The sequence below is a fragment of the Lissotriton vulgaris genome, chromosome 2_1, assembly GCF_964263255.1.
Source record: "Lissotriton vulgaris chromosome 2_1, aLisVul1.2, whole genome shotgun sequence".
In the NCBI taxonomy this organism is placed as follows: Eukaryota; Metazoa; Chordata; class Amphibia; order Caudata; family Salamandridae; genus Lissotriton; species Lissotriton vulgaris.
In genome coordinates, this window is record NC_141687.1 from 64,970,795 (window position 1) to 64,990,911 (window position 20,117).

Here is a 20,117-nt window from a genome sequence, read left to right on the forward strand (position 1 = left end):
CGCAACTCCTGAACAACAACAGAAATTGCATGTGCTGCCAATCACTTAACTCTCCTATTTTGAGTTTGAACATCTGACCATGAAACAAATGTTACTGATGACCAAAAATGTGTCGTTTTTTTATATTTTATTTTGAACAAGGGTTATTTTATATTTTGAATCTCAAAAGAAATTAAGAATTTTCAATGGAAAATTTTTAAGACCTTATGTACAACAACAAAATGATCATTAATCAAAAGAAACAAACTTTTTTTCACAGGTAGAAATATTTTTAGACTTTTTGGACAACATATAGTACATACATTCAATCATACCACTCTCAAACCACGCTATTTACATATATACAAACACAACAAAAAGAGAACATATAAATTGTATCTACAATGTAATCACTTAGATTTACAAAGAAGCCTGGAACACATTCATATTTTTCAAAAACCATTCAAAAGTAAATATCACAGTTTTCTGGTTTTTTAAGGCTTGAAAAGTCTACGCGTTTCGAACTCATAGGAGTGAATGAGTTCTCGTCAGGACCAAGGTCTGTGAAGAGAGAAGGGGAAACTTATTGGTATGCTGTTTGTGTTGGAACCACACTGCCTATCCCTATTACCAGCTTGTGTCTCTTACGTCTCAGTCACTAGGAGACCAGAAGTGCATATGAGGTTACCGGGACACCAAACCATCTGTCATGAGAAAATGAATCACATCAATATCTGTAAATACCAAACCTTGCTGTTTTTCAAGCCCCCCCTGCTCCAGGGGCTGTTTGCCTTGTGGCAAGTGTCCGCATGCACCTTCCCCAAAGCGAGGGGCGGAACTCCTTAAGCACACCCATCAGGACCCCCCTGATGCGGCCCTTTATAGGCCTGCCTGCCTGGGCATCTTGAGGGGTCCTGTGCCTGCTGGTGGCAGCTGCCTTGCTACTAGCAGCACTGTGGTTGTCTTCTTAATGTCCCTCGGGAATGGAACACCACAGACCGCCAGGTCCAGTCCCAGACTAACCGAGGATTAGGGGATTGCAGAAGATGATTTTGTGGCCAGTTTATCATGCCCATTTTGTAACTCTAAAAACAGGAAGCGTCCAAAGGCAACAGATTATTTTTTGTTGTTGTATTCATCTGACCAAAATCTTAAATGAAATTAAATTCTATTATATAATAACGCTGCCATAGTGCACTCCCTGGTAGATATTATTTTTCTTAAACTTTAAAAAAAAAAAGTTACAGTTGTACAATTGTGATTAACATCCAAACTTCCTAATGTAGCCATTCATGTGTTTAATATATTGCTATTTAATAGAGGTGTGTGGAATACGACAGGGGTGTGGAGTTTGCAAAGATGGCTTCTCCAACTTTTGAGAATATTTTTGGGACATTTCGGAAATTCACCAACACTTTTTCATAAATAACAGGTGAAAAATCCTGCAAAAATAAGCCTTTCCGGAAAAGTTTCCTGCTGCAAGAAAACGTTTTCAGTAGATATGTACTTAACAGGTGAAGTTTTCCGAAGTTTACAAACGTCTTAGTTTCATGATGCTGCAATGTGTCATACATTGTTAGTCACACACTGCTACTAGGTTTAGGCTGTGGGTTCAGAGTTATCTGCAGGGCCGGGCCGGACCCTAGGAGAGAAGTTCAGGCACGTGAGAAAGGCAGCAATATTGCACGTCGGTCAAAAAGATGCTTCATTAAAAAGGATTTCCAAAGGAAATGAAAAAGGTATCTTTATCATTTTTGTAATTTCCCAGTCCTTTGTATGTGAGTGCAGTTAGACCTCATTAGATGTGGCCCTTGCTTACCAAACAGAACTGTACCTCTGGATTTTGTAACCACAGACCAATTACAAACTGAAACCTCAGGGTTCATTTAAACATGCAGAATAAATAAGAGAACAGATTTAATTCTTCAGATTATAATGGCTATCCCTTATTCCTGCTCGAATTTTCACCCAGCGATTTCTGCTGTTCTATAACTTGGTGATTCTGGGTGTGGGAACCAGGCAGCCTAGTGTCGCCCCGAGCGGTATCTCCCCCCCTCCACTTCCCCCCCCCCCCGGGATGTTGGTCAGGGGGTCTACTAAAGAGGGCCCCAAGAGCCGAAAGAAAATGAAGACCCTCCATGGAAAATAATTTTCCATGAAAAAAAATCTAAAATATATTTTTCAATTTTTTGTGATTTTGTAAACCCTACAGCTAAAAAAATGTTTCAAAATGTTTATTTTTAACGTCCAGCGCAGTGTGATGGATTAAAATCTGATCAGCCAGACAGCATGTTTACTTTCTAAAGGAACTATATAATTGAACCCTCAGCAGAAAAAAGTACAATGAAAATAAGACGCACAAAAATAAATAAAGGTCTCTGTCTACATCTGTGTTTAGCTTATGATGACCACAAAAGATTTCCTAAGAGATGATGTGTAACAGGAGTGTTTCTGGAACTGATGTTGTTCATAACTCAGGAACGGTAATAACGATTTCTAGTTTTCTCCTAGATTTCCTAATTGAACCATGCTTCATTTGTGTATTAGATTTAAAATGATATTTGCTTTACTAAGTAAGCAGTGGGGGTTCTTCAAGTCGCACATGGAATGGCGCTTCAATTTGGATTATTTTAAATCATAATGGTAATCGATTAGAACTGTGAATAAATTGCGCATGCTGGCCAACCTGGCAACTGGGGTGTTGGAGGGTGTCATCCTCCTTTTGATGCTAAAACAGTGGTTCTTAACCTTTTGATTCCTGTGGACCCCTACTTTAATCATTAGGCGTGAACATGCTCACAGAGCTTGGACAAAGGGCTAGGCCCTGCTTTGGTTTGTACTAGGAAGTGGATTATAAGGGTCATTAGAGCTGGAGCCCTTGGATGGTGTCAGAGTGTCCTCCTCCTACCTAACCATAAAACCTAGGACTTATAAACGTTCTCAATACTTTTTTCCTTGAGAACAAACATAACAAAGTGGCAAGCTTGCCAGGTCAATCTGACGAAGATGCATTGCTGTTGGACCAAAGATTGAGCTTGCTCCGCTCTGAGCTTTCCCGCAACAGGAAATCCGTTTCAGATTGTCAATACGGAGAAGGTATCCAGACTTGTGGTGCCCTGTTCAGCTACAGCTCTCAGCTTTGCCTCACTGAAGGACTCAGAGTATCAAAAAGATGAGTAAATCCGGTAGAACAGATGAAGGTGCCAAAAGTATCCAGACAAGGGAACTTTAGGTGGTACAAATGTTGTTAAATTCCTCCTACTCAGTGCTTTCCTACCGAAAGTCGACGGCTTAACAGGGACTTCGTTTGTTGGATTATTTTAAATCATAATGGTAATCGATTAGAAGTGTGAATAAATTGCGCATGCTGGCCAACCTTGCAACTGGGGTGTTGGAGGGTGTCATCCTCCTTTTGATGCTAAAACAGTGGTTCTTAACCTTTTGATTCCTGTGGACCCCTTCTTTAATCATTATTGGAAACTGAGGACCCTCACTGAGTCACTATTGGAATCTGGGGATCGCAGTTTGTGCATTTTTGAGGATCTTTATGGGAAAAACAATACAGTTATAATACAGAAAACAGCATTTGTCAAACAAATGCACTAATTATGAAATACTTTATTTAATTCATAAACACATTTTAAAAAGTCAAGATTTTAATTTTATTGCTAGGTTTGGAGCTTCTTAAACTTTGATTGAGGCCATTTATTGTCCATACTATTTAATGAATTTGAACTACTCCCATGATTCGATCTGAGGATAATAACTTAGGGCTTGGTTCAGATCTTGGCGGGACTGCCATCGTCCTTCTGTGGCCGTGGTTTCAAGTACTTCGTCGAGCTGACTTTGTGCTGCTGTTGGCCTAGTGGCAGTTTCCTGATGGAGAGAGTTTATGGTAGATTGGAGATTGATAAGTACCACTTTTATAATGTGTCACTACACATATAGGTTCTGTGTGATTCAAAAATATTTGTAGGTAATGTGTCATGACCCTTTTTGCACTTATACCATAGCACACATACAATATACACACACTGTTGAATGTACACCCACATGCAACACAAATTAAAAACCCACAACCAACACAACAACAAAAAGAAAAACGTTTCATCACAGGTGTGTTAATTTTACAATAAGTTGTAAAATGAACACTAATACATTACACATAAGAATAACATTGCATGTAAGAGCAATGTAAAAATACATGAGGCTAAAGGAAATGTTAACACGCAATTCATGGTATAACGTGTAAAAAACTTCCCTTTGATCCTGCGGACAATGGAGTTGATTAGCATTGTGGTCAAACCGTAGCAGCAAAGTATGAACGTAGGGCCCGATTCACAGAATGAACTTAAGACTCAATCCTAAACTTACTACTATTTTGGTATTCACAGAATGCAGTTACTACTTTTGGTATTCACAGAAGTTAGGATTTTGTCTTAAGTCTGTCTTAAGTCTGTCTTAAGTTTGTCTCAAGACAAACTTAAGACAAAATCCTAACTTCTGTGAATACCAAAAGTAGTAAGTTCATTCTGTGAATACCAAAAGTAGTAAGTTCATTCTGTGAATGCCAAAAGTAGTAAGTTTAGGATTGAGTCTTAAATTCATTCTGTGAATCGGGCCCCTGGACAATAGGGTTCAAGACGGAAATAGAAGTGGGAACATCAAAAACGTTTGTATTCTACCTTATTTCCTTCAAATCCACCAACTCAAGTATGGATGTATCCCCGCCACAGTTGTCCTGACAGAAAGGCACATCGTGATTAGGCCGGTGGTAATCCTCGATGGGCTTCCTTTAACAGCTGCTTTTGCCTATGGCACCGTCGACACAGGAGGGAAATCCTGGTGGAGTTGGGGGCACTCAGACAGTCTTTCATCCATAGAATAACCAGCATCTAATGCGATCGGACGGATGCGAAGTAGGCGGGTGGTGAAACCATCAAAAAATGGATGAGAAACTAGATCCGTCAAGATCTAAATCAGACTCTTATTATTTAACCTCCAATTTTAAATACCTTCACATTAACTGGACCTTACACTTTGACTTCGTTATTTACATACGCTTTATTAATCTGTTAATAAGGTTTTATTTTCTAAGCAGTCGCGGACCCCCTGAGTATGCTTGGCGGACGCCCAGGGATTCCTAGACCACATCTTACATCCCATTGTGCTAAATGACTAGGGTTTGTTTGCTGTTTAATGCTAGAGTGAATTCAGCTCTGAAGGCAGTTCAACTCTCTTCAATATGGGTAAACGTTACATTTGGCATCTTTGAGTAATATGACAAATTTCATAAAAATACAATGTTTTACCAAGTGATCGAAAGGCATTCACTTCATTAAAGGTGACGCTTGTTGATGAGACAAGGGAGAAAAACAAGACAATATTGCATTACAACTGATAGTGATTGAGCATAAAAACCACACTCAGGTCACACGTGGCACCTTGAACCACACTTGGCTGTTTCAACGACACCACATTGCATTCTGAGTATTTTACAGTAGTTTCACTGATCGTTCTGGAAGGGCTTTAAACTTCCATTTCATTGAATGTTCTGTGTATGACGTTGAAGGTATCAACAAACGGGTTTTCAAAACTTTAAACATTAAATCGGAGCTAAGAGGGAATAAGGAAAAGGTCGCCCTCCACTCTAAACATGTAACTCAACTACAGACCCAATCCAACGGCTTCAAGATATATCAGTGACTCTGAAAGAGGGGCAGTCAAAACATACTGCTCCCAGACACTCTCTTATACACGTTATAAGGAGGTGATGCACTGTACTACGCCCACGTTAAAAAACACCTGTTCTCCCCGACAGTACCACAGAACAGCACACGTTCTGACCCAAAACAAAAGTTGGTCGCAAGAGTCCACGCCTAGTGTTGGACTAAGCTCTTAATAGAGAAAAAATGTGCGAGAAGCAAGAGACGCCTCACGGAAACACCACCAACGGGTTAAGATGGCCGCCGCGTCCGGCACAGGGGTCACGTGATGCAATTCAATGGGCGGGGTTCCGCCGCATTTCCGCATTTCAATGCGAGCAGCTACGGCAGCGGTACGGCTGAGGAAAGGCGTCTTCCTGTTGTCGTCATGGTGAGGAGAGTTGGTGGTCTGGGAAGACAGCCTACAGGGAAGTACCAAGGGGAGTCCTGGGTGTAACTCTGGTGGCCGCGTTACGAGAGTGTGTGTGGTTACTGATGTAACGAACGTTACAACACACGCGCCCCCGAGCTGGGTATTGAGAGTGTTATGCTCGAGTATGATTTGGCTCACAGTGGTAACTGTTTCAACAGGCGGCTAGCGTGCGCCGGTAAAGCATACAAAAGAGGTGTGGCTCGCCTATTTGACATCGACAGCACGAGCTAGATGCAGCGCTCTATAACTAAGTATACAGGTGGCATTTACCTTTAGATGCTGTATTGTTTTAATGCATGTACAATCTCTAGGTGGAAACAAATCGAGTAGTGGGGTTGTAGATCCTACACCAGAAGGTGACTAAGGGAGTAAGGGCTAGGTGTTACAAGGTAACATTGTATTTCGTGTGGTTTCTACGAAGCTGCATGATACAAGCTGTTGTACACTCTTTTTTCAACAGAAAACTTAAGACTAAGGAAAAGGGAAAACTTACGATTGGAGTACCCTGTTTCCTTTTTGAATCTGGAGCGGCGGGTATGACTAACTTGGCTGACTCCTGGTAATATTCCCCACACATCACCACATTTTTCATTCATATTGCTAACCAAGGGTCCTCATGTTTTTAACAATGTCCTTCCAGCTGTTCTCTCTTGGCAGTGCATTACAGAACTAGTGTCCAAAAGTGGAGTGGCAGCATATGAGTGCAGCCCTGATGGAACTGCTTAACGCATTATAGCAGTGAAACATGTCGGCACTGGCATTAGCTAATGGTATGCATGAATAGCTACCAGCCTTTTTAATATAAACAGCACACTATCACCTCCCTATGAATAAAGTTGGTTAAGGGACTTGTGTGCTGTGTTTTTAGGCACTCAGTTTTATGTTTGTGTTTGTCACCAGCAGATTCTTCTGCTCTCCACTGTTTGTCACATTTTCTGTTGTTTGTTTTGGACACCTCTTTCCTTTCTTCTTATTTCTTTTGAGAAGCAAGTGACTACCGATGATGAGACAGGGGCCTGTCTGGAAATTGCATACCAGTTAAACCGTTGGTGGTGTTTCCGTGAGGCGTCTCTTGCTTCTCGCACATTTTTTCTCTATTAAGAGCTTAGTCCAACACTAGGCGTGGACTCTTGCGACCAACTTTTGTTTTGGGTCACAACTTGTGCTGTTCTGTGGTACTGTCGGGGAGAACAGGTGTTTTTTAACGTGGGCGGAGTACAGTGCATCACCTCCTTATAACGTGTATAAGAGAGTGTCTGGGAGCAGTATGTTTTGACTGCCCCTCTTTCATAGTCACTGATATACCTTGACGCCGTTAGATTGGGTCTGTAGTTGAATTACATCAACAAACGGGTACCAACGGCCATCAAGGGAGTCCATATCTTAAAGAACTGCGAAAGAAACGCAAAATCTTGCAAGAGCTTGAGCCATATTGGTAGGCTGTCTTTACTGTGAACCTCTACTTTGCACTAAGATCAGCTATCTAATGACCTTTTGATATAATTCTCCCACCTGAATTGATAATGATGTGCTCTTTCAATCTTGCCTCCCAGCCAATTTCCCCATCCATAGTAATAATATTGGTTTCATACATTATGTCTGCAAGTTATTGCCTGAAATATTCTTATGAGTAATCTACAGATTTGTTTCACATCCCATATTACTCATTGGCAGCAAATACCAGACAATCATTCCCTGTGGGTAATTCCTGCAGTTGCTACCTGCGGTCAATAAAGTAAATCGCTGTAGATCCAGTTAGCAGCCGACAACCTTAATAAATTATTCCACTGTCCACTATTCCAGTATTCTTCCACCTGAGATGCTGGTCTGCTCTCTCCACCAACTCTCAGCAGGACCAATCATGAGTTTTGTTGGTTTTATGGCACTTGATTAGCGTTGTGATTATGTCACCAGTTGCTCCTGTGACTCTGAACTGATAACCCATAATAGCTCCTTATACACATGTTCTATTCACAAGCATTCATCCACAGCTAATAGCCGTAATAACTTTGCTCAGGCTAATTCCTGGCAATATTACAAATAGCAAATAACAGTTAATTGGTAACTGCTGATAATACCTGCACCCACCTCCTCTGCGTGGACTCAGGCCAACTCTATCCACGCTCCATGAAGGCCCCATGTGCACCACTTGCACACTACCTGTAGGAAAATTGATTTTTTGCATGATCACCCCCATTTTATTGACTGATGTTTCTAGTTTTTTGACTCTGTGAACTGTTACTCTCGTCACCACAACACTAAATTCCCCAGCACATGCTCAATATTTCCTACAATACAAATAATCAGTCGATGTCAACAGGTGTATCTGCTTTTTTATTTTTCTTCTTTTTATAGATTCACCAATCTCAACCAGCACGTGTTACGTCATTTATCGGGCCACAGACCGGTGCATGTGCTCTGATGCAGAAACATGTTGAAATTGCCTATATCGTTAATTGGCATATTTCAGTTACCTATAAGTCCCTAGTATATGGTACAAAGGGTAGATAGGGCCTGTAGGTAAAATGTCACTGAACTGCGGCATATATTGTGCCACCACTAGCTTGACTATTCAAAACATGAAAGCAGGTTGGTACCAGTAACCTGGCTGTACAGGTGTAAACTGCAAAAACAACCTGTAAAAATAACACATTTGAGCAGCTTAAACTCTCCTTTTAAATACCTCTAGGTTAGCCATGAGTGCCCATAAGGAAGGGTTCTTGGTAGTTAAGAGTAAGACATGTAAAAGTTTAATGTAAAACATGTTCCTACAGCAAAAAGGCCTCAAAATCTATATTCACTGCAACAGGGTTAGGGTTACCACAGAAAAGCATTGGAATTTACTATTAAAATCATATCATGTTATCTCCGCCTATGAACCAGATAAAAAGTTAATTCTTAGACTTTTTAAAATAGTTATCACCAGTTCAATCCATTGGACAAGTTGAATTTGTGCTATATATTTTATAAAATGTACTTTTTAAAAGTCACCTTTTACCTGACTAAAGCCTCTACAACCCATTTGCATGAACTCAGGAGCTGAATAGCTCCTTGATGAGGCGTGAACATGCTCACAGAGCTTGGACAAAGGGCTAGGCCCTGCTTTGGTTTGTACTAAGAAGTGGATTTCAAGGGTCATTAGAGCTGGAGCCCTTGGATGGTGTCAGAGTGTCCTCCTCCTGCCTGACCATAAAACCTAAGACTTATAAACGTTCTCAATACTTTTTGCCTTGAGAACCAACATAACAAAGTGGCTAGCTTGCCAGGACGATCTGACGAAGATGCATTGCATTTGGACCAAAGATTGAGCTTGCTCCGCTCTGAGCTATCCCGCAACAGGAAATAAGTTTCAGATGGTCAATACGGAGAAGGTATCCAGACTTGTGGTGCCCTGTTCAGCTACAGCTCTCAGCTTTGCCTCACTGAAGGACTCAGAGTACCAAAAAGATGAGTAAATCCGGTAGAACAGATGAAGGTGCCAAAAGTATCCAGACAAGGGAACTTTAGGTGGTACAAATGTTGTTAAATTTCCCCTACTCAGTGCTTTCCTACCGAAAGTCGACGGCTTAACGGGGACTTCGTTTGATGGCTATCCGGCCTCGTGGAACCCATCTAGGTGGTAGCCCGCTGCCTTGCCCCGTTGATTATTTTTGATTTCCATTTCCGTGACGAGGAAGGGAGGACCGACTCTAGAGAGGGAGGCCGTCACCATGTAGCCCTGGTATCAGCTCCTCACCGTCTATGACTCCACAGTGTCCGCCACCAATACAGGCTCTCTGCATGAATCCAACAACCGAAACCGAGCCATGTTACTTTAACTGGGCGGAGTTAGCAGGCGTTCCAACCTCCTTCAATGACGTCACTAGAGAGGACGACGTAAAAACGTGGAACCCCATTGGAAGGGTGTGCGAGTCACCAGCTCGGAGTGAAGCGGAGGAAGAGACGGTGTTTGCGGAGTTTGCAGAGTCAAGAGGCGTAGAGCAAGAACCCCCGCGAAGTCCGAAGAGTACCGTGATCGGGAGCAGGAGACAAGAGGAGCCAGGAGGCCAACGTCAGGAGAAGAGTGGCTTACGCAGGTACGATCGCGTATTGCGGGTTGGGCGTGGAGAAGAGTGTCAGCCGATCCCCTCACCAGATCCCCTCTTCCTGAGCACATACCCTTCCTGTGCTCCGCCCACACCTACGAGTTTGTGTACAGCACCGTGTGACTTCCCTCACTCCCCCTTCCCCTATCACTTAAGTAACGGGGAATTACTTAGTACTGCCTTGCATTTTCTTTTGGGGCTTCTGTACGGGTGAGGAATCAACCTGAAGATACGACGTCGGTCCCCTAGGAGCTGCCCCTTACCAGAAGACGAACCAGAAGCTTCCCTACCATACTACCGCCCCAGCCCAAGAAGGAGGAAATTATTGTTAAGCCTTAATAAAGAACCTGCATACAAAGAACCTTTGTCCTTGCCTTTCTCTATCCCGCTCACAGTGGTGGAGAATGAGGGCATAGAGGAATCCGTCTGTACTGCAAAGATGGATGACCTACTGCAACATTTAGTGAAAGGACAAGAACAGCTGGGCTGGGCGGTGGAACAACATCTTACGTCGGCCCAGGCTGATAGGGAATCCTTTAAGACTTCCATTACAGCACACTTAGAAGGACTGCAAAAGTACATAACCGACCCCAGTCGGCCGGCCCCAAGGGAATCAGGAAGTCAACCTGCCAGCTCCTCTACCCCAGGGGTGTCACTACAAAAATACGTTCAGGGCGAGGCCCCGGACGCCTTCTTAGTGAATTTCGAGAGGGTTGCCTATGCTTGGGGATGGCCAGTCGAGAAGTGGCCCTTTTTCTTGGCTCACCTCCTGTCGGCCGAAGCACAAGCGGCCTATCAGGTCACCAATTCAACAGGCGACGTTCCCTACGCTACGATCAAGAGGGTAATACTAGACCATCTTGGACTTGACCTGGAAGCCTATAGGGTTCGCCTCAGAAGGGAGAGGGGACTGCCAGGCGAAAGTCCCAAGACGCTGTATTATCGCCTGAAGTTAGCGGCAGACAAATGGCTCACACCTGCGGTGTCCTCAAAAGAGGAGATCATGGATAGAATTTATCTAGATCAATACCTAGAGGCACTTCCCTTTAACACCAGAAGTGGCTCCGTCAGCACCCTAACATAACAACCATGCAGACGATGGAGATGGCCACAACCTTTGCCAGAGCCCAGCCAAAGGGACACCCATGGGAACCCAAAAAAAGCAGGCCCATGGGGATAAAACACGAAAAGAAAAGGACCAGCCCAGACCTTCCCCCTCACAGGTTCCAGAAACCGGAGCTGCCTAGTTTCAAAGGCCCCCAGTGCTTTGAATGTGGGGCCTGGGGCCATATCGCCCGTCTATGTCCTCAGAAGACACCCCCACCAGAGGAACACATGTATGTGGGATACCTCCCAAAACCGGTGTTCTACACGGCAGAGATGGGAGGAGCTTACCATGTGAGTGTGGGGGTGAATGGGAAGCAGGTTCAGGCTCTCCTTGATTCAGGCTGTAAACAGTCTGTTGTCAAAGGAAACGTGGTAAGAGAGGCCCAGATAGTCCCCGGTTCGTGGGTATATATAAAGTGTGTTCACGGGGACATCAGGCTGTATACCATAGCCAGGATGTGCCTGGAGTTGGAGAGGGGGATCACCTGTCAGGTACAAGTAGGGGTGTTAGAGACCCTCCCCGAGGACCTGATCATAGGGACCGATAATCCCAACTTCATAGAGCTCTTCACCCATCTCCTACAACAACATCCACCCCATGATGGCAGTACAACAACCCCAGTAGGCATACCTGCTTTATTATCCCTCAAACCCTGGGCTAATGACAGCAACTTTAAGTTCGCGCAGGCGAATGACAGGATGCTATTTAACGTGTGGGAACAAGCACACAGTGGAAAAGACACCCCTTCTACACAGTATCCTTCCTTTCTGATCAGGGACGACCTTCTATACCGACAAAGTTCTGCCTCCTCACCCTCTCAGTTACTAGTACCCGCCTGTTTCAGAGACCAAATATTATTCTTTACACACACACATCTTTTGGGAGGTCACATCGGTGCCGAAAAGACCACCCAGAGCATCCTTCGCCATTTTTATTGGCCAGGCATCTATCAAGACGTGAAGACACACTGTCAAACCTGTGCTGTGTGCCAGAAAAGAAACACTCACCGGCCTCCCGCCGTACCTCTTCAGCCCCTCCCTATCATTGGCACCCCCATTGAAAGAGTTGGAATGGATCTGATAGGGCCCCCTCTCGAAGACCATAAAGGAAAACCAATATGCCCTGGTAGTGGTCGACTATGCCACCAGGTCCCCCGAGGTCTTTCCCCTAAGAACCGACACTTCCTGTACTATAGCAGACAAACTGATAGAACTGTTTTCTCGTGTGGGGTTTCCAAAAAAACTCCTGACGGATTAGGGTACCCCCTTCGTTTCCTGTCTAATGCAAGAAGTCTGCAAGCTGCTGGACCTGCAGCACATCAAGACCTCTGTGTACCACCCCCAGACCGACGGTCTGGTGGAACGCTATAACGGGACCCCTAAAACCACCTTGAAAAAGATGTTGTCTGTGAGTGGGACTGAGTGGGATTGATTGCTCCCTTTGGCGTTGTATGCGATTCACGGACAAACCCAAAGCAGCATGGGATGTTCCTCTTTCGAGCTTCTGTACGGCAACAACCCAGGACTCTCCTGGAAATGACCAAGGAGGCCTGGGAAAACGAAAAACCAGGGGACGTCCGGACCCTCCTAGAATATAGCCAAACCCTAAAAAATCAGTTGGGTAAGATCACAGACCTGGCCTATGCTCACCTAGAACGTAGCCAGAAAAAGCAGATGCTCGCTTATGATAGAGGGAAGAGGTGGAGTACCATACAAGAGGGAGAGTGGGCTCTAGTATTACTGCCCTCATCTACAAAGAAATTCCAGGCTGAGTGGTTCGGCCCGTATAGGGTCCTGGGTTCTGTAGGGAAAACCTCCTTTAGACTTAGGATAAACCCACACAAGAGTCAGACTTACCACATAAACTCCCTAAAGAAATGGTTGGGACCGATACCCCAAGAGATGACTCTCACATTACCCACACATTGCCAAGACCACACAACGGTGGCCGATCTGGTGATAAACGAGGAACTAAGAACATCTGAGCTAGAGGGTTTACACGCCGTACTCAGACCCTTTTCGTCCATATTCTCTGACCAACCCGGGCAAACCTCTCTTATAGAACACAGAATACTCACCAACAAGGGGGATGTGGTCAAACAAAAACCCTATCGGCTCCCTGCAGCCCGGATAGGAGACATACAGAAGGAAGTGACGGAGATGCTAAAACTGGGGGTCATTCGGCCCTCAAGAAGCGAGTGGAGCTCCCCTATTGTAATGGTCCCTAAACCCGATGGGAGCACTCGTTTTGCATGGACTTCCGTTGAAGGACCAGGTTTTAGAACCTAGCGGCGTCAGGGAAAATGCCCGATGCCTTCGAGTTCCCCTGTCTTGTCAAACAGAGACACGGGATGCTTCTTGATGACGTCAAAGACCAAAGTTTATTGGCTACAACCAGGAACAGAGATCTACAAAGCACAACACGGGTGGTTCGCTAGAGACTGCACAAATTCAATGAGCGGAGCATGATCTTTTATGCCAAAAATCAAGCCTCAGGCAACATTCCAAACTAGCATCGGATACATACAAACTGGCCCATCACGGGGTGACATTTCAAACATATCACATGACGACAATCCCCTTTTCCGTTGTCCAGCCCACCAGAAATGACCAAGCACATTCCAATTTCCTGTTCGATCAGGCCAGACAAACCCATCATAAAACCTCAACCCAAATCAGTTATCATGTTGTAAAGGAAGGAGCAGAAACAGATTGGAAGCAAGATAGAAAGGTGGGTGCAGTGTACTATAAACTGCGGCATGTCCTGCTCGTTGATCTTTATCTGACCAGCTGCTTAACAAGGAACTGGCTCAGCGAGGTCAGCCTCGGGCAAGGAGTCAGTTCGGCCAGGTCATTCAGAAGTCAGCTAAGATGTACGTGTCTTAAGGACTCGTTCGGTCGTAGTCATTGGCCTATGTGAGGGCAACCACACAAAATGGCTGCCACACACAAAATGGAACCCGAAGGTTCAAACGAAATCCCTAAATACATGGTGTTCTCATTGATCAATTAATGCGAAAACACTCGTACATACCGCACTCGTGATTTGCGGTCCACTGATACCAAAATCGTCTATTTCCGACGACCTTTATTGAACGGGTTCGGAACCACTGAACCACAGACCCTCAAACTACGGAACTACAGACCTCCTTTTGCCCTTACATAGGCAACAAACCCAAACTCATGTTAGTCTGAATCTGGATCTATATTCATCAGATCATCGATATGTTGCTGTAGCATCATCCTAATACTTAGTACCTCTCTCCGGACAGGTCTCCTTGTACACGAAGTAGCACAAAGGCCACAAATAGCAGGAGCACACTGTACATAGAGACAGAACAGGAAAAGGATAGCTAAGACCATCCCAATGACCATCAGAATCTTCCATCCACAAGTGGATATCAATCCCCATAACCATCCCATCAATGACCAATCTTCTTTATCCAAATGGACAGAATCGGAGATCTTATGTAGCTTGGAAATGGCCTGGAAGACTGACGGAGCGTTGTCTGGAATGAAAACGCAGCAGCTCGATTAAATCAGTTTACATACTCCACCTCTGCCTGCTAGTATGACATCAAGGGCAACCCTATTCTGAAGTGTCATAAGTCTATCCGACTGGAGCTCAGCAGTCAAGTTACTAAGGGCACCGGCAGTTTCGACTATGGTGGACTCAACCACTCTCGTCAACTGGCGAATATTCCTGCTGTTAGCCATCGGTCCACAGAACGGCAGAAAACCCTTAAAGAAATCTCCCAACTCTTGCCATGTAGTGTCTTCCTGTATGAAAACACCTCTGGCAACTCTCGTCTTATGGTAATCTGCCGCAGCTGTAAAAGTGGGAGGCAACAGGAAGGAAACAAAACATGTGCCCGAGAAGTCAGGGGGCAACCATGTATATGCTTTATCGTAGCAAACAAAATAAGTACCCTTAGCGGCTAGAAACGCCGGGGAAGACTGGGACATAAATACGTAGGTGTCAGTACAAACGCTCTTCCCTAGCTGGGCTCTCGGATTCTTGCCATTACCCTGCAGACAATAGCGACCCTGATGGGGCACTATCCAAATCGGTGGAGAACTCTTCGCTCGCTAGTTAACACTCAGACTAACTCCATATCCAGTAACGTCCCAACCACTATATGGTTGTTTCTCATCTGTCGGAATAGTTTCAACTGCATTAGTCCCTTTAACCATGTCGACTATGCCTCTTGCTACAGCACTATTCTTCGGGTTGTCTTTTACTGATCGGGATAGACACTATGGGCATAGATAAACATCGTTCTATAAGCCCAAATAGAACCATTTAAGCTAAAAGGCAAAACCAAATACGGAATACCTTTATCGGTCGTATGGGGCATTAGACCACAAATCCAACAATTTGTTGTATTCATCACTAACTGGTGTTGGTGCAAAAGTTGAATAAAGGAATTATTGGCAAATTCCAGTCGTCTAACTACCTCATGTTCAGGCAAAGGATGAAAAGAATGAGAAGAAATAGTGGGTGTAGGTGTAGGTTGCACAGTGGGAATAAACGTCACTTTAAAAGAGAATGTCACATAACCAATTATGAATGTCATTAAACTCAATAGCAAAAACAAACATGGTATCAAAAATCTCTTCTGTGTAATTAAGTTGCATATCTTATTCTTAAAGTTCATTGTCCTTACAGGTCTCTCCAACTCGAAGAAATCCATCCTAACTAAATATGCTGCTTGAGATGGTAGGGTGTTCTATGCTAAGGAATGCCTCTGTCAACCCAGGGCACCGCGACCCTACAGCTGAACCCGGATGGCGGTTCGAAAAACAAAAATAAGTAGATCCTCGGTGGAGAGTTAACCTGCAAACAGAAAAATCATAAAAACTTAATTTATCTTTTATTTGTCCCACGACTCTTGGTCGCAAATTATAGCGATCTTTTGCAGGCAATCTTTGATCTTTGAACAGGAGTTCAGGCTCGGTAGTGTTCAATCGTTTCACAGGATGCACAGCTTCTTGCAGACTATCATCACTTTCTTTCTCAGAGTCTGTACCAATCAGACGGGCATCGCTGAATGACAAAAATCGTGGTACAATGTCTGTTTCAGAGTCTGGAAGTCCCTCCTGGACCCACTGGTCGTACGGTAAGGGCAATGGTATCCGCTTACAATGTACACCGTGGATCCAGTGTTTCTTGCCTTGCACTCGAACTGCAGAACGTGTAGACAGGAGGACCAGGTGCAGTCCTGTCCAGCGGGGCTGTTCGTTCTTGCTCCGCTGAAAGTTCTTAACAAGGACCCACGATCCAGGTTCAATAGCGTGGCCTGGATCTTTAGAAGCTCATGGCAGACTTTCATGCACCTGTTGGTGTAAAACACGCAGTTTAGCCGTCACTTCGTGCAAGTAATCAAGCAACACAGGATACTCGAGGTCGCTAAACTTTGTTGGTCTTGGTAAACCCCAAATATTCGCCGGGGGCCCAAACACAACCTCATACGGACGCAAACCCATTCGCGAATGCACAGTCATTCTTGTGGACAGGAGCGCTAAAGGCAAAGCATCTGGTCCCTGTAAACCAGTGCTCGCTTGGATTTTAGCCAACTTCAACTTTAAGGTGCAATTATAGCACTCAACTAAACCAGCTGATTCGGGGTGATTTGCAGCATGAAACTTCTGCCGGATTCCTAATCCCTCGCATACTCTCTTCATTACTTGACCCACAAATTCACTCCCATTGTCACTCCAGATAATTCTCGGCAAGCCAAATCTAAGGAAAAATTCTTTGATTAGGGCTTTCGCTGTGGACAAGGCAGTATTGTCCTTCAAAGAATACGTTTCCACCCATCTAGAGAAGGAGCAAACAACCACTAAGACATATTTCAGGTTGTTGCATCTCTCCATGTGGATGAAATCTAGCTGCAAAGCCTCGAACGGTTACGTAGGAGGAGCAAAATAACCAGCTGGTGTTGGAGTTCCCTTACCAGGATTGTACATCAAACACACCATACAGTTCTTAACCATCAACCCACAAAGTACCATCACACTCTGGAAGAGGAGTATCCCTAAGGTCTATTCTCCCTTTCGTTTCTTCCTCAGTTCTCAGAAAACAATCATGTTGTTCTTCACTATCATCTTCTGTCTCAACTGAAATTGGCAACAACGTGGCTGGATCCAACGTGTTGCATCGTTTAATGTGCACATGACTCGCTAACAAGGTCAACTCGTAACCCGACAACCGAGCACTAGCTAAGTGCTGTGTCTTGGTACGGTTCAACAAGGTATCCACTGCATGTGGAACCATTACTACTAACATATTGTACATAACCAAACCAGCGGACTGTCGAATTGAAACAGCCGCTGCTGCTGTTGCTCTCAAGCAACTCGGCAACGCTCTAGCTACCGGATCTAAAGTCGCCGAAAAATACGTACATGGACGTTGCTTATCACCAAACTGCTGAGTCAACACTGACAATGCACATCCCTCTCTCTCGTGGACATACAGTGTGAAAGGCTTACTGTAGTCGGGAGTACCCAACACAGGAGCCGAACACAACGCATTGCGTAATTCGGAAATACTCTTCTGACATTCGTCAGTCCAAGGAATAGGATTGATAGTATCCTTAACAGAAAGAGCTATCAAAGGTTTCGCTAGCAATGGAAAATTAGGGATCCACTGTCTACAGTACGATGTAATACCCAAAAACGCACGTACTTCTGTCTGTGTTGTAGGAACACTCATTTTCGCAATAGCTTGAATTCTCTCTGGGGTCAATTTCCTTCCCTCCTTCGATAAGAGGTGACCGAAGTAGGTTACTTCTTGTCGACAATATTGCAACTTGGAGAGAGAAACTTTGTGATGAAAATCAGACAAGTGGCGTAACAACGACAACGTGGCTTCTCTACAAATCTCTTCAGTGTCAGCGGCGATTAGCAAATCGTCAACATATTGAATAAGGGCAGCACCATCAGGTAAAACCAACAGATCAAGTTGTGTTTTCAAAGCTTGACTATAAATCGATGGACTCTCGCAATAGCCTTGAGGAGCACGCTTAAAGCGGAAACTTCGTCCTCCTAAAGAGAATCCAAAGATGTCTCTACTTTCCACGGCAATTGGGATGCTGAAGAAAGCATTCTTCAAGTCAATCACCGAAAACCATGTGGCTGTAGCCGGAATCAGAGTCAACAAAGCAGTAATATCAGGCACAACAGGAAACTGTGGAACAACAATCTTGTTCACTTCACGAAGATCGATCACAAACCTATATACAGGAGGCTGTGAAGAATCTGTTCTCTTCAAAACAGGCAAAACAGGACTATTGCACACATTACCTCTCGTTTCCTCAATCACACCTTTCTCGATCAGATCATAAATAATCGCTAAAAGTGCTCTCTCACCATCACTCGAGATACGGTACTGTGGAATGCGCAGTAACTTAGCATTCGCCTTTAGTGTCACAACATATGGAGAAATCTCTAAAAGACCCACATCATTCGGACCAATAGCCCACAATGAATCTGGTAAAGAAGACAATTCAGGTGGAAGTCTGTCTTTCGACATGTACATCGAAGAGATCACTCTCTCACCCAATGTAAGATGTACTCCTGCCGGAGAACAATACAACGTGGCATATATTCTCTTCAATAAATCCAATCCCAACAAGTTCTCACCACAACTTGTAGTCAAAATGAGGGGTGCTCCAAACTTACAAGGACCAACAGAAAGAGACAACCGAGCAGAAATCGGATTTGTAACCGGGGCGCCAGAAAAACCTACAGAGACATTCTCAAAGCCAGACAAAGGTGCGCCAGGAAGTTTAGAGTGCATAATAGAACTCTTCGTAGCACCAGTGTCTAACAGAAAAGGCTCTGCCACACCTGATACAATCACTTCAACATAAGGTCCACTCTGATCTATTTAACACATCAGTGGAGAGGCAAAGCGTATCAATACTACTTTGTGGCTTCAAATGCCATACATTTGAGTCAACATAGATGACAGGAGTAATGGTTGTCCAAACGATGAAGTGATTTTCAAGTGCTTTTATTGTGTTCATAAAATCCACAGCCAAAATCCACAGCCTACAAGTTTCGCCCAAACACGGGCTTCTTCAGGGCTGTAAATAATGTATATACACATATCATAAAAACACATTAATGAATCAATAACTGATTACAACACAAATGCAAAACTTTGCATGTTTGTTTATGAAAAATTCTTATTTAAAATATCAATAGCAAATGCCTAAGAGAAAAAGAGAGATTCACGGTAGGTCTGTCAGAGTGCACAATAGTTATACATCATTGTTGCTAAAGCAGACCAGCCAATAAAACAGTAAAGCTTATCATCAAAAGTGGCTTGGAACAAACAAAACACCACCTGCTCCTGCAGCACTCTTCCAAGAGAGTCTAGTCAAGGGACACTCACCACCTGCTCCTGTAGCACTCTTCCTAGCGGGTCTAGTCAAGGGACACTCACCCCCTGCTCTTGTAGCACTCTTCCTAGCGGGTCTACTCAAGGGACACTCACCACCTGCTCCTGTAGGACTCTTCGAAGAGAGTCTAGTCAAGGGACACTCACCACCTGCTCCTGTAGGACTCTTCCAAGAGAGTCTAGTCAAGGGACACTCACCACCTGCTCCTGTAGCACTCTTCCTAGCGGGTCTAGTCAAGGGACACTCACCACCTGCTCCTGTAGCACTCTTCCAAGAGGGTCTAGTCAAGGGACGCTCACCACCTGCTCCTGTAGCACTCTTCCTAGAGGTCTAGTCAAGGGACACTCACCACCTGCTCCTGCAGCACTCTTCCAAAAGAGTCTAGTAAAGGGACACTCAC